This window comes from Halictus rubicundus, chromosome 9, assembly GCF_050948215.1.
Source record: "Halictus rubicundus isolate RS-2024b chromosome 9, iyHalRubi1_principal, whole genome shotgun sequence".
NCBI classification, from domain to species: Eukaryota; Metazoa; Arthropoda; class Insecta; order Hymenoptera; family Halictidae; genus Halictus; species Halictus rubicundus.
The window spans coordinates 16000249-16020988 of record NC_135157.1 but is presented as its reverse complement, the minus strand read 5'-3'; the positions used below and the strand labels follow the sequence as shown (position 1 = coordinate 16020988).

Genomic DNA, 20740 nt, shown 5'->3' with positions numbered 1-20740 from the left:
CAAAAATCTTTGTTTTTTCTAGTCGGATCCGTACGCCCCTAAGGGGGAAGCCTGATGCGAGTCGTCAAAAATGAAGAAACATTCGAGAGTGTGCTGTAAGCAACGAGTTGAAAGTTTCTGGCAATTCTAGCAAGCTATTGAACCGAGAAAAAAGATTTTCTTTTCGAGTAGAATGGCCGTGCCCTCATAAGGAGCGTTCCGTCGCACGAACACAGGTGCAAGGTAGGAAAGTATCCTTCATCAGCTCGTCTGGTACGCGGGGCGACGGTGGTAGCGGCAACCCCGCTCGCCTTTCCGTTGCGTGGACTTTCTGGAGGGATGGTGGAGTGGCATAGCGCGCACGGTCGGGTGCGAGGAAGAAGAAGAAGAGGCTGGCGCGGTGGAGTGAGAGCAGAGAGAGAGAGCGGCGGGTAGAGCGGTAGTGGCTCTGCCAGCAGCAACACGTAGTAGACGGTAGCACCGCGACGAGGACGCACGCGTTTCGTTTCGTTTCGTTTCGTCTGGTCTCTGCTCTCGCATCTATTATATACATCCATACAACGTACACCACGGTATCACGTTGCTTCACGGGTAGCAGTAGCACAAGAGCACAGAGAACCCGGTAGACTCGCTTCGAGAGCCAGTCGCTCGCTCGCTCTCGGGTCCGGTGGCGCAGCCGCGTTACGCGTGCACATTTTTTTCCAATCTCCGACCGCTACCAGAGAGGCATAGTCACCAACTACACCACACCACCGTCACCGTTACCACCACCTGCACCGCCAGTTGTCAACACGCAAAAACCTAGCCAGGACCGTCGAGAAGAGCAGACCTAGTCGCGTCCACCCCCCCGGAGCAGGACGAGCACTCTCGTGGACACCCTTCGTTCTCGACCCTCGAAACGGCTCCAGGTAGGCAACATTAATATCCACGTACCACGGCGAACAGAGATACACACAGATACTATTCTCTCGTCCCACCGCTCCGAACCCGAGAAGTCAGGGTCGCCACTCCATGGTACACCATGAAAATGGAGGAGCGTCCTCCGCGAAGACGCTCACGTTCCTGGAGCTTCGGTTTGCTCGTCCCACGCGCTCGCCGTGCATTCCCATCGATTTTCCACGGCAAGACCCGCCCTGTAATTTACCCTTCCTCTCTCTTTCTGTCTCTCTCTCTGCTTCTCTCCCTCTCTTTCACTCTCTCCACATTTCTCTCCCGTTCTCTCCATGCTTCGTTTCATCGCTACATCCCCCATGTACCTCGCGCTGGCAACTTCGGACCAGCACTCAAAATCGAACTTCATCCAGACTGCACGGATACCTAGCTCCGGCGACCATAACGCCGTGCGTCGGCTCCTTTTTTTTTCTTTTGCGGCGCGCGTGTTTTGTCGACGACGATCGATGGACTCGCTATCGGGTTCTCCCTTTCTCGGGTGCACCCTCCATGGCCGGACTCGCTCTCTCGCAACTCGACACCGCCGATGGACCACGCGTCCTACGCATCGAGAATCGATGATACACCCAGCACGATCGAGCCGCGATCCACGGACGCTTTATCGCGAGCACTTCCGCGCCGGATACTCTTTGCTTCGAGGTTGTCTCGTGTCTTGATTCAGGAGACGATTTTCTCCGATCTCTCTTTAGCCTTCAGACTTTCCTACAAATTTGTGAGAAGAATCAGCTTCTTATCTTCGAGCTCGTCTCGTGTCTTGATTTAGGAGACAATTGATTCCGCGATCTTTCGGTCTTTGGACTCCGGTACGAACTTTTTGGAGCAGCTTCAGTCGTGATTTTTATCTTCCGACTTGTCTCGTGTCTTGATTTAGGAGACGATTGATTCCGCGATCTTTCGGTCTTTGAACTCCGGTATGAACTTTTTGGAGCAGCCCCAATCGCGATTTTTATCTTCCGACTTGTCTCGCGTCTTGATTTAGGAGACAATTGATTCTTCGATTTTTTACTTCAGGAAATGTTCTCGTTTTCATTTGTAATTGGTATGTTTGATTGTTAGTATTTTGACATAGTCGATCTTGGAGTGTTCAGGATTAAAGGCAGCTGAAGGGTTGGTTATTCCGGGTGTACGCAGGTTGAAAATTTGACCTTTCCTGCGCAGGGTATGTTTATTTATAGTCCAGTGTGTTGTTTATGACCTTTGCAATACTGAACTAGTTGAACAGCCTTCTAAAAAAATTCTTCTCCTCAAGAAATGAAATGACCATAGACGAAGTTAACACAAATTGTATCTTGCTCTGGGAAATTTATTGTTATTAAGCACCGAAAGGGTAAAATTTCTTTATTTCAGCATGATAAAGATCGAGAAGGGTCTAAATAAATTCTCATCGGTTTTATGAGACCGTAAAGGTCAGTCACTTGTACCTTTAGTATTAAAAAGGCTAACATTTTGAATCCTGTGGGCAATTGCGACTTTCTCGCAGGCGTCCTAGGTTTAATTGCGAACCTCTAAAAATATTTACAGGGTTCTCGCTGAACAGTGAATTCGATGGCTCTGCTCGGAGTGTTTACTCAAAAGTTTCAAGGGACCATCAGAACTTTCCTCTCTGTGCTGACAGTTTCAACCCTTAAGCGATCTATTCCATTGAAATTGATGCTGTTGTTTAACGCGTACCAATGTTAGCAGAATGGTTTGGATAGACTTTCGTCGTCCCGCTACTTTCGAAGCAAAATTGGATTTCCATTTACCGATTTCGTCGAAAGCGACTGTTAAACGTATTAATTGGGTTGTTGCATTTTTCAAGACCATTCTGAAAGCCCACTTCACGCTCTATCAATACTGTATCGCTACCCAGAGACTTCTTAATTAATTTTGCAACGGTGGTATCAATTTTATTCATGATACGAAAAGAGGTCTCTAATAATACATAGGACATTTATGATTTACATCTGCTCGTTTCATTTTACAACGAAGATTCAGCACAGTTTATTCTTCCGCCACAGCCAAACAATTTTTGCTGTAAGTGCAGCTATTGTTGTGCATTTTTCTTCCATTCATTGTCACGTACATTTTCTTGGGACCTGTAGAAAATCGGTCTACGCGAGTTAATATTTAAACGGCTGGGAATCTCGTCAAGAAGCAACTTCGCCGCGCGTTTTATGACAGTCTGCACATTTTTCGAGGGAAAAACTTTTATCGGCAGTAAATGCGAAAGGATGCGACGCGGTCGGTCCGTGATAAACGGTTCCTTTATCACTGTGGAAATTCATTGTTTACGATCCGCCGGGTATTTCTCGAGCTGCGCGCGCTTAAAGTGTTTTGTTCGCCCCTCGAATTACACCGGGACGGCAGCTCTATGATCAGAAAGAATCCGCCGGGGACAGAAACTTTGCCGTGCACGCCACCGTCGGGACCCCACCGGGGGCTGCAGTTTTCACGAGATCGATCGGATTTATTGTCGGGATCGACGGCCCCTGAAAAACAGGAAAACAGTTGTCCCGACGGCTGCGACGTCTTTCCGGTCGGAATTTTGAGTTCTTGCTTCGGCTGCTTCTGGAGACCGTCTTCAATATCCTCTTCGGAGAAAAAAAAAATCTCAGCTGCAAATTAATTTTTGGTCTCGGCTTTTCTGAAGCGAAAATGATTTAGATAAGGAGGTTACATCAATACTCTCCGAGCAGCTCAAGGACCTTGTTTAGTCTTCCTAGGGGAATCCCTGATAATTATTTAACACTAGGTTTACGGGACCCGTGAAAATGACGGGTTCTAATATTTTAAATTTACGGCTATTGAGATTGTGAAGATCCGTCTACGTGGAATTACTCAACAAATTTATTTCTTTGGGTATATATTATTTCAAAAATGGCTGAAAACTGTAAATTGTGAAGATCCATCTACGTGGAATTACTCAACAAATTTATTTCTTTGGGTATATATTATTTTAAAAATGGCTAAAAACTTGAATAGACACATTCTTTTTATTTTCATAAAGTAATGTAAAATACTCAGTTTTAGTGCTCTGTAAACGCAGTGTTAAGACGATGCTCGATTCAGCAGAGATGTCGACGATCGATTAATTAGCAAAAATATTTTAGACGAACGGGCTGATGTATCCCGGCAGTTTGATAACCGGTGGACTCGAAGGGCCTCTCCGACGAGCGTTATCGGTTGAAAGAGGCGCGTCCACGACACCCGGCCACTCCTTTTGACCTTTTCTATCCGCGGGGAAGACGCCCGGGTTCGAATATCCGAGCACAACGAAGCATTCAGAAGAGAAAAGCAATCTTTATTGCGAATGTGATATTGCCAGTCGTCGTACGTTGCCACGCGGGGTTGGTTCGGTCTTTGTGTGTCGTTCCGTATTGCTTCTTCAATGGCTCCTTGTGTTCGACGAGTCGAATTCAACTCCGCGCCCCGACGACCAGACCGATTTATCGCGAAACGCGCGGGAAAAGTCTCGACGGGGCTCCGTAGACGAAAAAAGAGCCGAGGATGGCTCGGCGATTATGCCGAATCGAACGAATGTGTTCGGAAACGCCTAATCAGGGGTCCACTCATTCAAATTTATTGATTTATTACTCGCTTCTTCACCGATCAGTCCGGATAATCGAGGCTCTACCACACGGTGGATTAAAAAGTCAAACGTGATCAGAAAAATCCGTACCAATACTGCATCGCGTTATTAAAATTTTTCTATATCGCTCACACGAGGATGCAGTGGAAATGATTTCGTACTCGGAGAAAAGATATCGTCATACCGTATTTGCGAAACGGTCCGCGCGACACTATTTACCGTTTTTAATATACGGCCAAATAAATCTTCCGGCGATCGGGCTCTCACGGTTTTCGAATATTTACCGCGCCGTGGGCGAGGGTAGCGAAATTTTAATAATCGAAGCGGGGACAGGCGTCGGGAGGAGACAAAAAGATGGAAATTACTGCGTGCACTTGTTTCGCCGGACAAGCCAGTTTTACGGCGGCTCCATTGTAGCGCGTTTAACGATCTTCTACTTTAAGGACACCGTATTCCATAAAAAGTTCTACACGGTTCACGCGTATCGGCTCGCTCGCACACATACGTGTACATATGGAGTCTTTTACACAATAAGGTCTGCGAGTATCACACATGGATACGAGACGCGCGATACACGTTTATCGCGGACAGAGCGTAGGCTCTGTTGGAAGCGATGTTTAACGATTTTTCGAGCCGCCTGCGTCGACCCCTCTCCACCCCCGGCTACGTTCCTGTTAATTCATTAGAGGATCGCGTAGACGATGTTGCGACAACCCTTTAAAAGCGTACACACGGGGATAACATGCAGTGGCGTCGATCCGTTCTCGCCTGGCAAATTTTGTTTCGAGACCAACCGGGAAGCTTCGGTGAAAGATCGAAATTTTATTTAGGATTTATGGAGAAATTGTATCCTTTAAGTAGGCTTGATCCGAGCGATTAAAAATTGAAGTCAGGTCTCAGAAGGCGAGAAGTTAGATGGAATATATTATTTCAACCCCCGAAGAGTATTCCCGAGGATTTTGTAGGAGATAGTCTCCCTCTTTGTCCTGGGTGCAGCTTAGATTCTGTTAGCAGATTCAATAGAAATAATGACGAACTGATTAATGAAGTAATTAGCCCCGAGAAGATGGGAAGTTAGATGGAGCGTCACCCTCCGAAAGACATTTTGTAAGATCTCATAGCCTGTTTAGAAGTTCGTTAATTCGTCTGGAGATAGATTAGATCCTTTTGACAGTCCTCATATAAATAGTTGAGAACTTTGTACGTGAAGATGAGAAATTAGACGGGCTGGTCGATTTCACCCTCTGAAGGAACATTAATGACATTGGAAATGTTCCTACAAGTAATTTGGGTCGTTTACACCCTCTTATTAGGTTTAGTATAAATAATTACGAACTTGGAATCAACCCCCTAATTCTACTTCACCCCCTATAGAATTTTTAAGGAGGTGTAAATTAGAATTTCTCTACTTCATCCCCCATAGAAAAGTTCTGATTTGTATTTCACCACCTCAAAAATCATTTGGGACGATTTTATAGTAGTCTGTCCGTGCCATTGTCAATTCTCCCAGAAGTAATTCAGAACGCCGAGATCCTCTTACCAGATTGAATACAAGCAATTAAGAAGTCGCTAACTGAGACGAGAAGTTAACCAGGCTCCTATTGTTCCGCCCGGTAAAAGACATTTCTGACGATTTTCATCGAAATAATCGTGAACATTTCGATTCGCTTAACAGACTTAACATAAATCATCGAGAACTGAAATGAAACCTCAGAAGACGGGGAGTTAGAACGCAGCCTTTGAAAAGCTGGCTCGAAATGGATCCAACAGGCGCCCGTCCGGGGGTTAATAGATATCTGATGTCGAGTTAGCACCCCGTCGAGCAACTGTTTCATTCTCTTTCGCTTCTGTTCTATTGTTAGCGCAATTTTTATGCGCAAGCTGCCGACGAAAGCGCTCCAACGTCCAATAACCTATCTCGTAAACTGATAAGCAATTTAGTAGGATCTTTTATTATCCCCCGTGCGTCCTATTTCCACTAGACGATCACCTTGCACTACTCTCATAACAGGTTTACCATAAACCTAAGCATTCGAAATTTTCTGCATCGATTTCAAGAACCAGGACTGAAATAAAAAATTTCTCCGAACACTAGGTTTACCGTGCACTAAAAACTACTATTCTAGTTTGAAAATGTGTTCCAAATTTTTAAGCATTTTGCTTTATTATACCCAAAGAAATGAAAAATATTATAATATTTTCACCATTTTGCGTTTCGCCTGCTCACTTTTGCCACGAACGCATAAAACCCGCAGCGCTGGTATGATAAAAGTAGAACGAACAATTTATTAACACTATCGAGGATCTCATCGATCCGACGTCGCAATTTATAAGTCTTGGCTAACATTTTTCAAAAGGTGGCTCATTTTACGACCATTCTTGTTAGCTCGGAGTTGATGTTTCATCTATTCGAGCTAGCATGCAACGTTCATTATTCTCTTTATACATTATCTTCTTCGTACACTTTTATCTTATTCTACAACCACTATTGTTGCCATTCTTTCCTGTTGTGTGTCGCTCGCGTGATTTATCGTGCCCAACAAAGAGAGTGCTATTATCAGCTCGTCAACAAGTAATCCACTATTGTTTCGACTCATTGTCGGTCTAGTATTCGATTCAATTGTAGCGTCACACGCTTTCATGCTAGCGTTATTCGCCAGTCGCTCCACTGGGAAACTTCGTTAAATTTAAATTGAACGATACTTCCGATACAATTACCAGAAAATTACTCTGAAAAATTGTTTAGCACATTTCGTAAGCTATAACTTCTCAATCAAATCCAAATCTTACGGTGCAATCTTAGAAAATTTGTGGATTCCAAAAACTCGACAGACACCTCGAGGAACCAAATTACATCGAAAATCGAACGATCGGATTATCCCGCGGTCCGAGCCACGGGTATTTCGAAAAAAAAAACGCACCAGAAGAAAATGGTCACGAATACAAATGGCGTACGCGCGCGGACTACGTTATCCGACCGGTAAATATCAGAGCTGCGATCCTTATCCCCGACATCCGGCGCATCGGCAGCAACAGCAACAGCATCAGCATCAGCATCAGCATCAGCAGCAGCAGCGCTAAGAATAAACGCAGACGCGCAACGATAAGCAGGAAATCACGGAATGAGTGTCAGCGTAGGTTCGAGGCTCATGCATCAAGCTATCCGGTTATCCGTGTGTGCGGCGAGGTTTCTCCGTGAAAGAAAATCGAGACGGCGTTTTCTCTCGCTCTGGCTGCTCACCCCTTTTTTCCATAGCGTTCTATCTGTCCCGGTCGCTCCGAGGGAGAGATCTCGTGAAAGATACCGCGTGTCACGGTGTCATCGTGGAAGCTTTTTCGACGACGATAAAACTCGACGTTACGAATTGCCGCCTCGCATGGCGGCATGGTGGAATTCAACCCACTCCCCCATAGAAAAGCCCCGGGATCCGTTCAGTCTTGGTCGGGCAACAGGGCCGGTAATACGATTCCGCCAGGGCAATGGCAAATATTGCACGCAATTTCCCCTCAAATTGCTCCCCCGTAACTTAATTCGCTCGCGACGCTCAACCGCGTCGACCCTTTCTCCCTTCTGCTCGTCGATTTTTTTTTGTTCTCTCTGTATCGGACGATAATTTTCCTCTCACCGTATCGGTCACACGGGTACAACCTTTTTCTCTCTTTCTCTCTCTCTCTCTCTCCGGTTTTTTTTTGCCAGCCGGCCGACCGTATTTCACGTTCGCGTTAATCCCACGGAACCGAAACTCTCGATACACTTTTCCAAACGATTACAGCGAAACGAGAACGCGAGGACTAGCTGCCCTCTCTTGACGAATAAATTCATGAGCCGAGGAGAGAAGCCGTGCTTGATTTCGAAATTAACGAGACCGGTCAACGTGCGATTTCGCGGCAGCGAGAACTGTCGCTGGATGTGGTTTAACGAATCGATTTTGTCGCACGCGTAGTTGTCGAAATTCTTTTTTTTCTCTTTTCAACGACAGACCGGATGACAGTCGCTGAAATTTTTAGTACGTTTTCCGTCGCATTTCGAAACGTGTGAAGAATTTTTCTTTTTTTTTTTTTGGTTTAACGTGGACTCTTTTAGCGGGGTTGTTGCACGACGCGCGAGTGTTGGAGTGTAGTATGATAGAAAAAAAATGTCTACCGTGGAAACTATAAATGCTACGGTCCTGAAGTTTGTCTTAAAAGACAAAGGAGGGTTTCCCGAATATCTCGGTATACATAATTATTGAATTATGCGGTTCTTAGTGGTTGCAAACGTTTGCCAAAGTTCACGAAGTCGCCAGTGTACAGGGAAGCGAGGTGGAAAAGAATTAATACCACAAAAGCCATAGATGCTAAAAAATCGAAGCAAAACTCGCGAAGAGATAGCGTCAATCTTCCATTAAATAATCTTGGAATGAAGGAGCTCATACCTCGGCGTTATTCTTCATCGACTGTACACAATGGCGTCGCGTTCTGGGAAAGACTCGACTGATAATCGCGATAAGCTGGAATCCCACAGCAATCAAAGAATCCCACGAAGAAGGAAAACGCGGTCCGACGACGTTGACCCTGATACTGATCCGTGATGCTGAGGTCAAACCATCCGAATAATGCCTGTACACATAGTAATTAACCCTTGCGGCGCTTTCTAAAGTCGCAAGCCTCACAATTGTCTCACGTCTCGACAAAAATGATGACCAGCTAAAATAATTCGCAATCGTCGCTACAGTAAAACGCTTTTAACACCAGATTTACGGGACCCGTCAAAATGACGGATTCAAATATTTTTAATCTACGAATATTGAGATTGTACAGATGCAGCCATGAGGAATTATTTAACAAATTGATTTCTTTAGGTATATATTATTAAAAACATGACCACAAATTTTGATAGATACAATCGTGTTATTTTTGTAAAGTAATGTAAAATCGTCATTTTTAGTGCTCCGTAAACCTAGCGTTAACAACCACAAAATAAAAGATCCGGGGATCGAACATTATCAAAAAATTCTATTCTCTAACCGTCTCGTTGTTGGAAAGACTGCTGTAACCAGGAATCCAGCGATAATCAGAAGAATGGCACGCGAAGAGGCGAGTCGACCCTGATGACGATGATGGGGGTTAACCCGTCCGCGTTCCGAATAACGAGAATGAACCGTGGAATTGGGACGTGCGACAGTGACAAACACCGTCGAACACGACCCCAACACAGAAGCGTCTATGCAGCATCGGATAACCGCACCCTGACGCGGGGCGTTCTTGTTAAGAACCGTGGACGTATTTAAACGGGTATCATGGGCCTATCAACGGGACGTGTTTCCCTCTTTAATCAACCCCAATCTACCGCGGTGCATCTGGCGACATGGTTGCCGCTAATTTGCCGGCGTCTCGTGTTCTCCAAGCAGTTTGCCCTATCGGCGGGCCGTACGTATCGTGCGCATCGCGCTCTGGTAAATTGTCAGCAAGATGTATCGGGCCGGGGGGTTTGCAATCGAACCCATTGTCGGGTTCTCTACATGCATGTGTACGCGCGCGCGCGCGCGCATACATACACACACACACACAGACACACACGTGCACAGAACTACAGAACACGTACTGAACCGGTGCCTCGCCGCACGGATACGTTCCCATTGAAAGAGACCATCGCGCGCCTTCGTAATTCGAGCACCCGGGCAACGTTCGCCGACGAAATAACGCACGGAAAGGTCCCGATAAATGCAAGGAAAATGTTGACACAATGCCCGGGTCGAAAGACGACATCATTTCCGCCGGGTAGTTTTCGGTGTCGACGAACGAAACCGTCGCGCGTCGCGTCGACTCGCGCGGATTTATCATTCGAGATTTAATTACACCGAGACCGGCGATTGTGATTTCTGCGGTAAACTTTCAGGAAATTCGAGAATTAGCGGAGTTTTGACATTTTTCGTCTGTTTCCCAGGGGCTGCGAGTTTTGCGCTTTTAACCCTTTGCGGTCATACGTCGAGCCAGACTCGACATAGACTATTGCCTAATAATTCCTTATTTTGTCGACTCCCATCAATAACGTTATTCATCAATAACGTCAGAATTAATAAGTAAAACTGTAGTGGTTCCTATTTGTTCTGAATAGGCTGACAGAGCTACCGATGGGAATACAAATGAACCATATAATTTTGTAACAAAATTAGCAAAAGAGAGAAAACGCGTTGGACCGCAAAGGGTTAACGTTGGGTTCGGTTTCGTTGAAATAGCGAGCTACACACTTTTGCAATAAGTGCTTAACGGTAAATCTACCGAGCATTAAATGTAGCTGGCTCACGCTCTAACTTGGATAATTGTGAATCACTTCGAGTATCTTCATCAAGTAGCTACCGACCGATCTAAATCGCGAGGAGCTCCGCCCAGTCACGGATAACTGTCGCGCCAAAGTCCCGGGGACGACTCGCAGATATCGGATTAGGTAACCGGTTCGTGTCGCGGCTAATTCACAGGCAGCGAAGATCGAGCTCCTTTCTTCGTCGGTGAATTATCGAGGATAAAGTTGGTCGGGGGCGGGGAGCAATTGCTGGGTAAATCGGGGGTCGCGTTTCGCAGGGGGGTGGGCCACGTGAAAATCGGCGTTATAAATTTCGTCGGGGCGGAATCGGACGATGCCCGGGCGTCGGTGTTCCGTAAACGAGGATGGAAATTGAAAACGCGGAATATCCGGTGACGGATAAAGCGTTCGAAACGCGCGGACAGAGCGAGTACGTTTTCCCTGTCGCTCGTTCACTGGGCGATTCGGGGGATGTAGAAGGGGGCCGAGAAGCTCAGGCGTCCTTTATACACAGGGAGAGGAAAGGATACAGAATTTTTACTGTAATAAAATCGATAGGAAAGTATTCGTGACAATTTTAAATTCTATGGAATTGAAAAATTGAGGATTTGGGAATTTGGGGGCTTGATGACTTGAGTCTTGATAATTTGAGAGCTTAGGGATTTGGGGGCTTGGAAATTTGGGAGCTTGAAAACTTGAGGCTTGAGAATTGGGGGGCATGAGAACTTGAAAGCTTAGGGACTTTTGGGGGCTTGAATACTTGGTGGAATTGAGTTCTCAGGCCCCCGAGTCCCTAGGCTTTCAAATTCTCAAGCCCCCAACTTGAGAGCAAGGGGAGTTGGAAGCTTAGTATCATGGGGGCTTGAGAACTTGAGAGCTTGGGGACTTCGGCGCTTCAGAACTTGGGAGAACTGAGTTCTAAAGCCCCCAAAATCCCAAGCCTCCAAAATTCCAAGCCCCCAAGATCCCAAGCTCCCAAAATCCCAAGCTCCCAAAATCCCAAGCCCCCATAATTCCAAGCTCCCCAGATCCCAAACCCCCCCCCCCCCCCCCCAAGATCCCAAGCCCCGAAGATCCCAAGCCCCCAAGATCCCAAGCCCCCAAAATTCCAAGCTCCCAAAATCCCAAGCCCCCAAGATCCCAAGCCACCAAAATCCCAAGCTCCCAAAATTCCAAGCTCCCAAAATCCCAAGCCCCCAAGATCCCAAGCTCCCAAAATCCCAAGCTCCCAAAATCCCAAGCTCCCAAAATCCCAAGCTCCCAAAATCCCAAGCCCCATAATTCCAAGCCCCCAAGATCCCAAGCCCCCAAAATCCCAAGCTCCCAAAATCCCAAGCCCCCATAATTCCAAGCCCTCCCAGGTCCCAAGCCCCCAAGATCCCAAGCCCCCAAAATTCCAAGCCCCAAACTTGAGAGCATGGTGACTTGGAGGCCTAGTATTGGGGGGTTGAGAATTTGAAAGCTTGAGAACTTGGGGGTTTGAAAACTTGAGAAAAGCCCGGTGACAGATAAAGCGTCGGAACCGCGCCGGCAGAACGAATACGTCTTCCCTGTCGCTCGCTTTCACTCGGCGGTTAGAGGGATGGTTGTAGAATGGGACAGGAAGCTAAGACGTCCATTATAAAGAGAAGAAAAAAGGGGTGGACAGGACGGGGAACGGTGCAAACTGCGGCCCATTTACATAGGTCGTATATACGTGGGGAGACGGGCAACCGAAACCGCATTTTCCGCTTTATGCGACGTCTGGTCGAGCTGCGGGGGTGGAAACCGTTTCTGCCGGCGGGACCGCTCCTCTCTCTCTCTCAATGATTTACTTTGCAAACACGCGACGGTCCTCGATGCTCGGACGTGTTTCCGTCCGAGCAAATAAATTTGTCCTCGAACGACCGCGGGAAGAACCGTTCCCGTCGCGTCGTCGGGAAAAACAGAAGGGACCTCGCAAGAAAGGGCCTATAGGTGGATAAGAGTCTCGAAACCGTGCGATTGTGGTCGAAGATCGCCCACAATTTTCGATAGCTTACCGAGAAAATACGCTGTCAAACGATGACAGCCAAGACGACAGTTAGGAGAACTAATAACTGACACTGAGGTGTTTGGCAAAATTAAAAATTGCTGCAGTGATTCTTCATGGCCTGTAAAATTTGCTGGAGTGATTGTTCATCGTGATCAACAGCGATTTTCGTTGCAACAGACGCACAGTTTTTTGTTCAGAAGATGTTCTTGCAGTTCGACGCTCTCGCTGTGTATTTTTTGGACTAATTTGCGAGATCGCGTGCCGCTACATGGTTCACGGGGCTTCTTGTTAAACCGTTTAATAGTTTAGTATGTCTAGCAAACGCTGATGTCGGTATTTAACCCTTGGGGTACTGATATTGGGTCACCGGAGACACGCTGGCTGTAGAGCGACAACATGTAGATGCGTGCAATGATACATAGCTGGTTATTTTAACGCTCGGCGAACGAATGCGAATGTTGACCTAGTAATAACGTCTATTACGTACACCTATTCTTCGGTTCAAGGCAGTACGCGTTAATGTATGTGCCTACCTAATGAACCGGTTGCGTTGATTTATTAAAAAAAAATTCTAACCCTTCTCGTTAATCAAGAATTGTCTGTGAAAATGTTACCCATTCGTTAGACCAGTTTTCTAAACAATTATCGGACTGCCGAATTTTGCAGATAAAAATGAAGATTTAACAATGTGTTAGCAGGTGTAACAATGTTCGTCAAATGTGTAACATCTTTGTTACAAATGCATAAAGATGTCTGGTTGTTGTAGTAGTTAAGAATTAGTGGCCGACAACAAAATGCTACGGAAACAAAAATGGCGTCCGAGGCGAAGTCCACCATGAATATCAACCGTGAACGTCGCCATTGAAATTCAAAGGGGCTAGGATCTATCGATCGGAGTCTCACGAGCTTAGCTTCCTGTCGAAGGAAGCCGAGCGCATAGTTTACAGAAAAGATAAACGGAAGGTAGTTTACATACGTACGTCGACATTTTTCTACGGTTGTCCGAGGCATTGATTAGATTTCCTAGGTAGATAATCGCTTATGGTCGCGCTGCAGTAGTGTGCCCAGGATTTATGGTCGAACGTTGGGCGTCTTTGGTGTACAAAGTACGAAGAATGGATTTCTAACGAGGTTTCTCCGCGAAGAACAATTTATATCATGAAAACCACAAATGCTAGAAAATTGAATTTAGCCTTAAAATAAAGAGGAGACTTTCCCGAATCTTCCAGTATAAAAATTATTAAATTCCACAACTTTGAACAGTTCTAATTGTTGATCAAACTTCAAAGAAATTATTAGCGCACAACGTTTGAACGGTTTGCTCCCTTTAAGCGTAACAGCATTTGACGGATTGTCGGGGCTAAACGAGGACAGTTAACCGGTACAAGGAGCACGCCAGTCACTCTTTCATCATCGTGGTCCGTGGTCGGTCTCCATTTTTCAACTGGAAAACAATCAAACGATAGATTGTCACGTGGCGGTGCGCAAACGCTCGGCAATCATCAAGACCGCATAGTGCAGTGTATGATGCAAGGAAACCGGAAACGCAGCGACACGTTCATAGACCGTCTCGCGGATGGAATAACAAACGTACGCGGCATGCCTTTAGTACTTAATAGGTTAAGTGCTCCTTTGATAAATTCGATCGTGAATAGTTTGAAGGGAAACGCTACCCGCGTGTATTCTCGGCTGAATATTCGGAAATTCGCGAAATGGCGCTCGTGATTATTTTTTCTGTCTCTAATTCCGGGACACGATGAAAAGGAAACGAGTATCCGTTCCTCGTTTACAATACCCGGCGCACACGAATGCAGGCGACGTGCGCGAAGGTATTAAAAATTCTGGCGAAATTCGCCGAGTAGAACCATAGAAAAAACTGTACCACGTTTATAATTTTCTAACCTTATTTCTACTCGTTTAGACAATTTTTAAAAACATCTTGTGTCACAGTTGTGTAATGAACCTCAAAAAAATTTTAAATGCAAGGTTCGTTAGGTTCTTAGTACAGTTTCTATTTTATTTTTAACCCCTTTAGTTTACTATCTGCATGCACACAAACTTTTGCTATTGTATTCTCGAATAATTGTAATTATGCCGGTGCTTCAGCTCTGTCCAAAAATGATTAGCTTATCGAAAGCATCGACGAGACGGGCAAAATCGATTTTAATCTCAGTCTCGGAATATTTGCTTGCGGAAAAGTAAATTTACAGGAACTTCCGTAAGTGCAATAACAACTTAACGTGGCTAAACGGTTTACGATACTCGTTGTTTTGTAAGAACAGCATTGAAAGTTCGATCAACCGGCTCCGAAGTAACGAAATTAATCGAAAGCCTGCACCCTGAAGAATTAGTACGGTGAAACTCGTAAAACTAAAACCGGATGATGTACCGGAAATGCTGCGGTATGTAAACGAGCAACCTCCACTTTGGAGCTCATCCTTCCGCTTCCTTGTTTCGGCTCGTTCGGGTTCCCTTTTTCCAGCCCAGGGAAAATGGATCCCACCTGTAACAATCTACTATCGTACAGTGGTCTTTATCGCGGTTTAACGTGACTTTCTACTCGTCTTATCCCCGGTCAAAGTCCTTAAGTACTCTCAAGACGCTCATTACTCTCTCTTAAGCTCTCAAGTTCCGAGCTTTCAAATTCTCAAGCTCTCAAGTTCTGAAGCCCCAAAAATTTCGAGCTTGCAAGCTCCCAAGTCCCTAAGCTGCCAAGTCCCTAAGTTCCAAAGTTCCTAAACTCCCAGTCCCTAAGCTCCCAAGTCCCTAAGCTCCCAAGTCCCTAAGCGCCCAAGTTCCTACGCTCCCAAGTCCCTAAGCTCCCAAGTCCCTAAGCGCCCAAGTTCCTACGCTCCCAAGTCCCTAAGCTCCCAAGTCCCTAAGCTCCCAAGTCCCTAAGCTCCCAAGTTCCTACGCTCCCAAGTCCCTAAGCTCCCAAGTCCTACGCTCCCAAGTTCCTAAGCTCCCAAGTCCCTGAGCTCCCAAGTTCCTACGCTCCCAAGTCCCTAAGCTCCCAAGTTCCTACGCTCCCAAGTCCCTAAGCTCCCAAGTCCCTAAGCTCCCAAGTTCCTAAGCTCTCAAGTAAATCTCCCAAGTTCCGAGCTTTCAAATTCTCAAGCCCTCAAGTTCTGAATCCCCTAAAATTTTAAGCTCCCAAGTTCTCAAGCACCCAAGTTCCACTACCCTCAAGCTCCCAAGTTCCGAGCTTTCAAGTTCTCAAGCTCACAAGTTCTTAAGCCCTCAAATTCCAAAACCCCCAAGTTCTCAGCCACCAAGTTCTGTTCCGTTCCAGTTTCTTTCTAAAAAGACTGAAGAATTATTACAGACACACATACATGTAAATCCCCACTCGTGGGTCTTGTTGCTGTAAACCGGTCCTCGGAATAATTCAGCTCTCGCTTATCCTAATTCGAGTTTCTTAACACCCAGTTAGTCCATTTAGGGTCCTCCATTTCCCTCTTGCTTACGATTTCAGTTTCCCACTTCCTGGTATCTCCAACACAAATCCCAGGGATAATCTATTTTCACTCTTTAGATCTCTAGCGTTCCAGTTTAATGTTAACCATAATTCGGAACAGTTTTGCCATCATTGTAGAATCCGATGTTCCCTTTGCAATCGTTTAATTATACAAAATCCTCCGGAAAACTAATTTCTCGTTGCGATCCAACGATTCCATTATTCCCCGCTTCTTTTCCGTGGATAGTTGCGTTTGTCCGGGGCGGGACGATTATAATATTACAACGGAAATTATTGGTATACTCTGTGCAACGGTCGCACGCGTCGGAGTCATAACAATTTGGTAATATTCCTGGAGGAGTAGAAATTGTATCGCGGCCAGGACCACGCCGGTGCTCGAATTGCAGTGGTAAATATTAATTTCTAGTTAACGCGGGGGCGCAGTTTCGCATAGTTTTGTTACCAAATTAGTGGGTATGCATGGTAACTTCGTTAAGACGCCTTCCGTACAGCCCGGCATCCCAATTAACCGAGGATAATTAATTGGGATCTATTGTTCCAATTGCATATTAATGCCAATTTGCATGGACGAGTTACTACCCCTTCCCTTCGCGTTCCTGCGTCTAGTTTAGGCTCGGTAGACTCTGCAAACACTCATTACACCGCGTGCACAGCATTCCGTTGCCATAATGATCGTGATCGAACACCTTTCTTTGCCTAATTTCCCATTAATTGATCGGGCTCCAAAATTTGATGCAATTCGCGATAGATAGCGATTTGTCTAATTTTCTCCCATCAATTCATTTGAACCTCAGGGGTCGAAGAATTTTTAGCGAAATTTACTTTGCAATATCAAATTATTTTACAATATCTATCTGTTTCTATCGAATCGGAGAAAAAGTAAAATTTGACTACTTTACCAAACGGGTTCGAAATACAAAATTTGCTCGAAAACAATACAGTTTCCTGCTCTCCGAGCGTAAGGGAGCTCCAGAAAAGAGTTTCGAGCGGCGTCGCTTTTAGAAAAAGCTTCGGAACCAGATTTTGCCGATCGATTACACGTTGGCAGAGCATTCTAAGTCACCGGCGGTGCACTTTAATCGGGACCGAGGCGCATCATGCTCAAAAGAGAGTGATCTGTGTGTCCCCGTGAAATTCAGGTCACCGCTCATCTTCACAAAGAAACCTACGGCCGCCATCGCGGCGTAATTTTCGCGATTCCGCGTAATTGCTGCTGATGGCTTAATAAATTCCTCTCCTGGGCCCGGCCGAGATTCTTGAAACTCCTCTGGTCCTCTCCAAGCTCTGACGTTCTTATTTCCCATCCACCTTTTCACCTCGTAGCTTGAACGGAAGGGAGAGAAAGAGAGTGACAAGGAGAGAGACAGAGAGAGAGAGAGAGAGAGAGAAAGGTTGGTTTTCCCGAGCGAAACACAAATTTGTTCGGACGTGTTTGAGGAAGTGCTCAAGGGACAGGGTGCGGAAACGTCGGGTGCTTCCGGTGGCCGGTGAATCATTTATCCGCGTCGCTTATCCCCACGGAAGACAACTGTGTCGTCTTTTTAGCTTTGGCCCCCCTTCGCTCTTCGGGGGGGGGGGTGGGTGGGGACAGACGCATTTATGGCGTTTTAAGTGGTTGCCTGGTCGGTCTACAAATTTGAAGTTTGTCTCGGAAGGTAGGGGAGACTTTCCTGGGTCTCTCGGAATACGCAATTATTAAATTATGTGGTTTTTTGTGGTCGCAGTTGACTGCCGAAGTCGAGAGAGGCGCCAGTCTACAAAGCAAGGACTTTTAACGAGGTCCCTCAGCAGAAAATAATTTATACCGTAACAACCACGAATGCTACAAAATTGAATTTGGTCTTAAAAGTCGGATAGGAGTTTCCTGAATATTTTAGTATACGCAATTATCGAATTACATTGTTTTTAGCGGTTGCAAATATCAGTCAAAGTTGGCAGATGCGCCAGTCTACAAAGCAAGGATTTTTAACGAGGTCCCTCAGCAGAAAATAATTTATATCTTAACAACCACAAATGCTAGAACATTGAATTTAGTCTTAAAAGGGAGGAGAGAGTTTCCCGAATATTTTGGTATACCTAATTATCGAATTATATGGTTTCTAGTGGTTGCAAATGCCAGTCAAAGTTCAAAAAGACACTAGGGCACAAAGAACAGATCTCCAATAAAAATCGAAGTATTTCGATGAAAAATAAAGTATACCACGAAAACTGCTCATGCTGGAAAGTTGAATCTAGTCCTAAACGATAGGGGAGATGCGTTTCCAAAGACACGTAGTTGGAGAAAACATAATTAGAGTGAGTTTTTGAAAGTTCTGGCGACAATTCACTCTCGAATCATTTTTCCCGTGTTCGAAAGAGAGTCGCGGCAGCTCGTAAATTACACATCTAGCTCGGTTCGGTATCTCCGGTCTGTTTGTCGTCTTCCCAGCGGATTCTCGATGATACTTGCGAAGAAGAAGGGGAAGAAGTTCGCAAGAAGTCCTCCTCTCGTTTTTAGCCGCGCGATGATTAACTGTCTGGACCATTGGCCCCGTGACGCTTTATTGTTGCACTCGGCGGCTCCTCGGGACGTTCTTATGGGGCGGATGAGCTATGGAGCTCTTCGAACATTTATGGCGTGCGCACTCGTTTAAAGTGCGATCAAAGTGTTTTTAACACGGCGGCGCGACGGCGCGTTTAGCTCCCCCTTCCTTCGGGAAATTGGATCAGAAAAATTACTATTTCATTTCATACGAATCCAGACTTAATTTTGCCCAAACCATTCTCAGCTTCAATTATCAATTTTTTAATTTGGGAATTTTCACACGAATATTCATACGAATACTCTATATAGTGTGCAAAAATTGAAAACGAAAAGAAACTGTTCCCTTTATTGTACTCTGTTAGACTCCAAAGAAAATAATTTTAGTAACCCCTTAACGATACTGCGAGTTCTAAACAAGCGGAAATGGTACGAATACGTAAACTCCACAATCCGTTTATGGGACTCAAGGGGGATATTTTAAGACGAACAAAATAGACTGGATAGAAAATGGTCGAAGGTGGATCTTTCTGTGGAAACAAACAGCGAGTTAATTTTGCCCGCTGTTGTTCAAGAGTTGTTGTTCAAGGGAGACTAAAATTCGCTGTTTTAATTAAAATGGTAACAAGAGGATGTTCGTTTGGCCATTCCCAGTCCCTCGCTGTTTCAGCTACACCCACAGGCCGACCAAGAAAACGACCACACACACACACACAGCTCGGAACGATTGTTCCCCGCGGTTTATTTTTTCGTCTCTGCTCGACGGTTTACTCGACGCACGAAAGTTTGTAGTAGATTGAGAAATCGCCTGGGTCACACATGCCGACCATCTTTTTCGACAACCGGCGTCGAGGAGAGAGAGAGAGAAAAAAAAAAAGAGACAAGAAGAATCTCGCCGGAGGTTAAAGATAAATCGTACGTATCGGGAACGCTATCGCGACCGTTCTGCCTTTCCCTCGGAACGCTGATATACGCGAGCTTCTGCGCCTAAACGTTCGCCTCTTGGAACCGTATCGGCGCACGAATGTCAAGGTTAATTTTATTTAAGGAAGTTAATCGACGACGGACCCGTATTTTCTGTTGTCTGTCGCGTATTCTCGCAAACAAGTTAATATTCATCATAGTTTGAACGCGTTGAGTGCCGCGCGAATTTTATTCAATTTCGTTTCACAGATGTGCTTCATCTATTTTATTCATCCTTGTCAATTCTAGTTAATTTCAGTATTGATAAATGGATTATATTCATTTCATGAGAATCGTTTTTAAAAGGAGATACCCACGTTTGATCGATCGAAAAATGAGAGAGGCTCAACAATTTTTTTTTTAGATATAAATATATGTTTTTTGTTTAAAAACCAATTAGTAACACTTCCCAAAAAATTGAGCTAAGCGTCTCGAATGGGAAACTAGTGGCAGCCATTTTCCCGAAGCCATTTCTGTAGAACACCGTTTACACCTCCGAGCGGTTGAAAGATACGGGAAAATTCAACAATTTTTTATACATATGAAATGAAATGTCTTTAAAAAATAAATTGGTACATTTTATTATACACGATATTTAACTATTCACCAAAAATTTCAGCTCTGTATTTTTAACGGGAAGCACGTGGCAGCCATTTTTCCGAAGCCATTTTTCCGAAGCCATTTTCGCAAGACACCGTTTACACCTCTGAGCGGTTGAAAGATACGGGGAATTCAACAATTTTTTATACATATGAAATGAAATGTCTTTAAAAAATGAATTGGTACGATTTATTATACACGATATTTAAGTATTCACTAAAAATTTCAGCTCTGTATTTTTAACGGGAAGCAGGTGGCAGCCATTTTTCCGAAGCCATTTCCGCAAGACACCGTTCGCGTTTTCGCACCGTTTCCTCAACTTTCCTTGAGACTGGACAACATTAGCGTTAAAAATCCTAGTGGAAATATTTTCAGAGGAT

The 20740-nt window shown here is 45.2% G+C and overlaps 1 protein-coding gene across 1 annotated transcript in view; it reads left to right on the top strand.

The window, feature by feature from the left end:
- Positions 1–426: 426 nt before the first annotated feature.
- LOC143357059 (uncharacterized) overlaps positions 427–20740 on the top strand; it is a 55390-nt gene continuing 35076 nt past the window's right edge. The window contains exon 1 of the mRNA XM_076793242.1: positions 427–887. The gene's annotated coding sequence lies outside the window, so the exon portion shown is untranslated. The remainder of the gene's footprint in view (positions 888–20740) is intronic.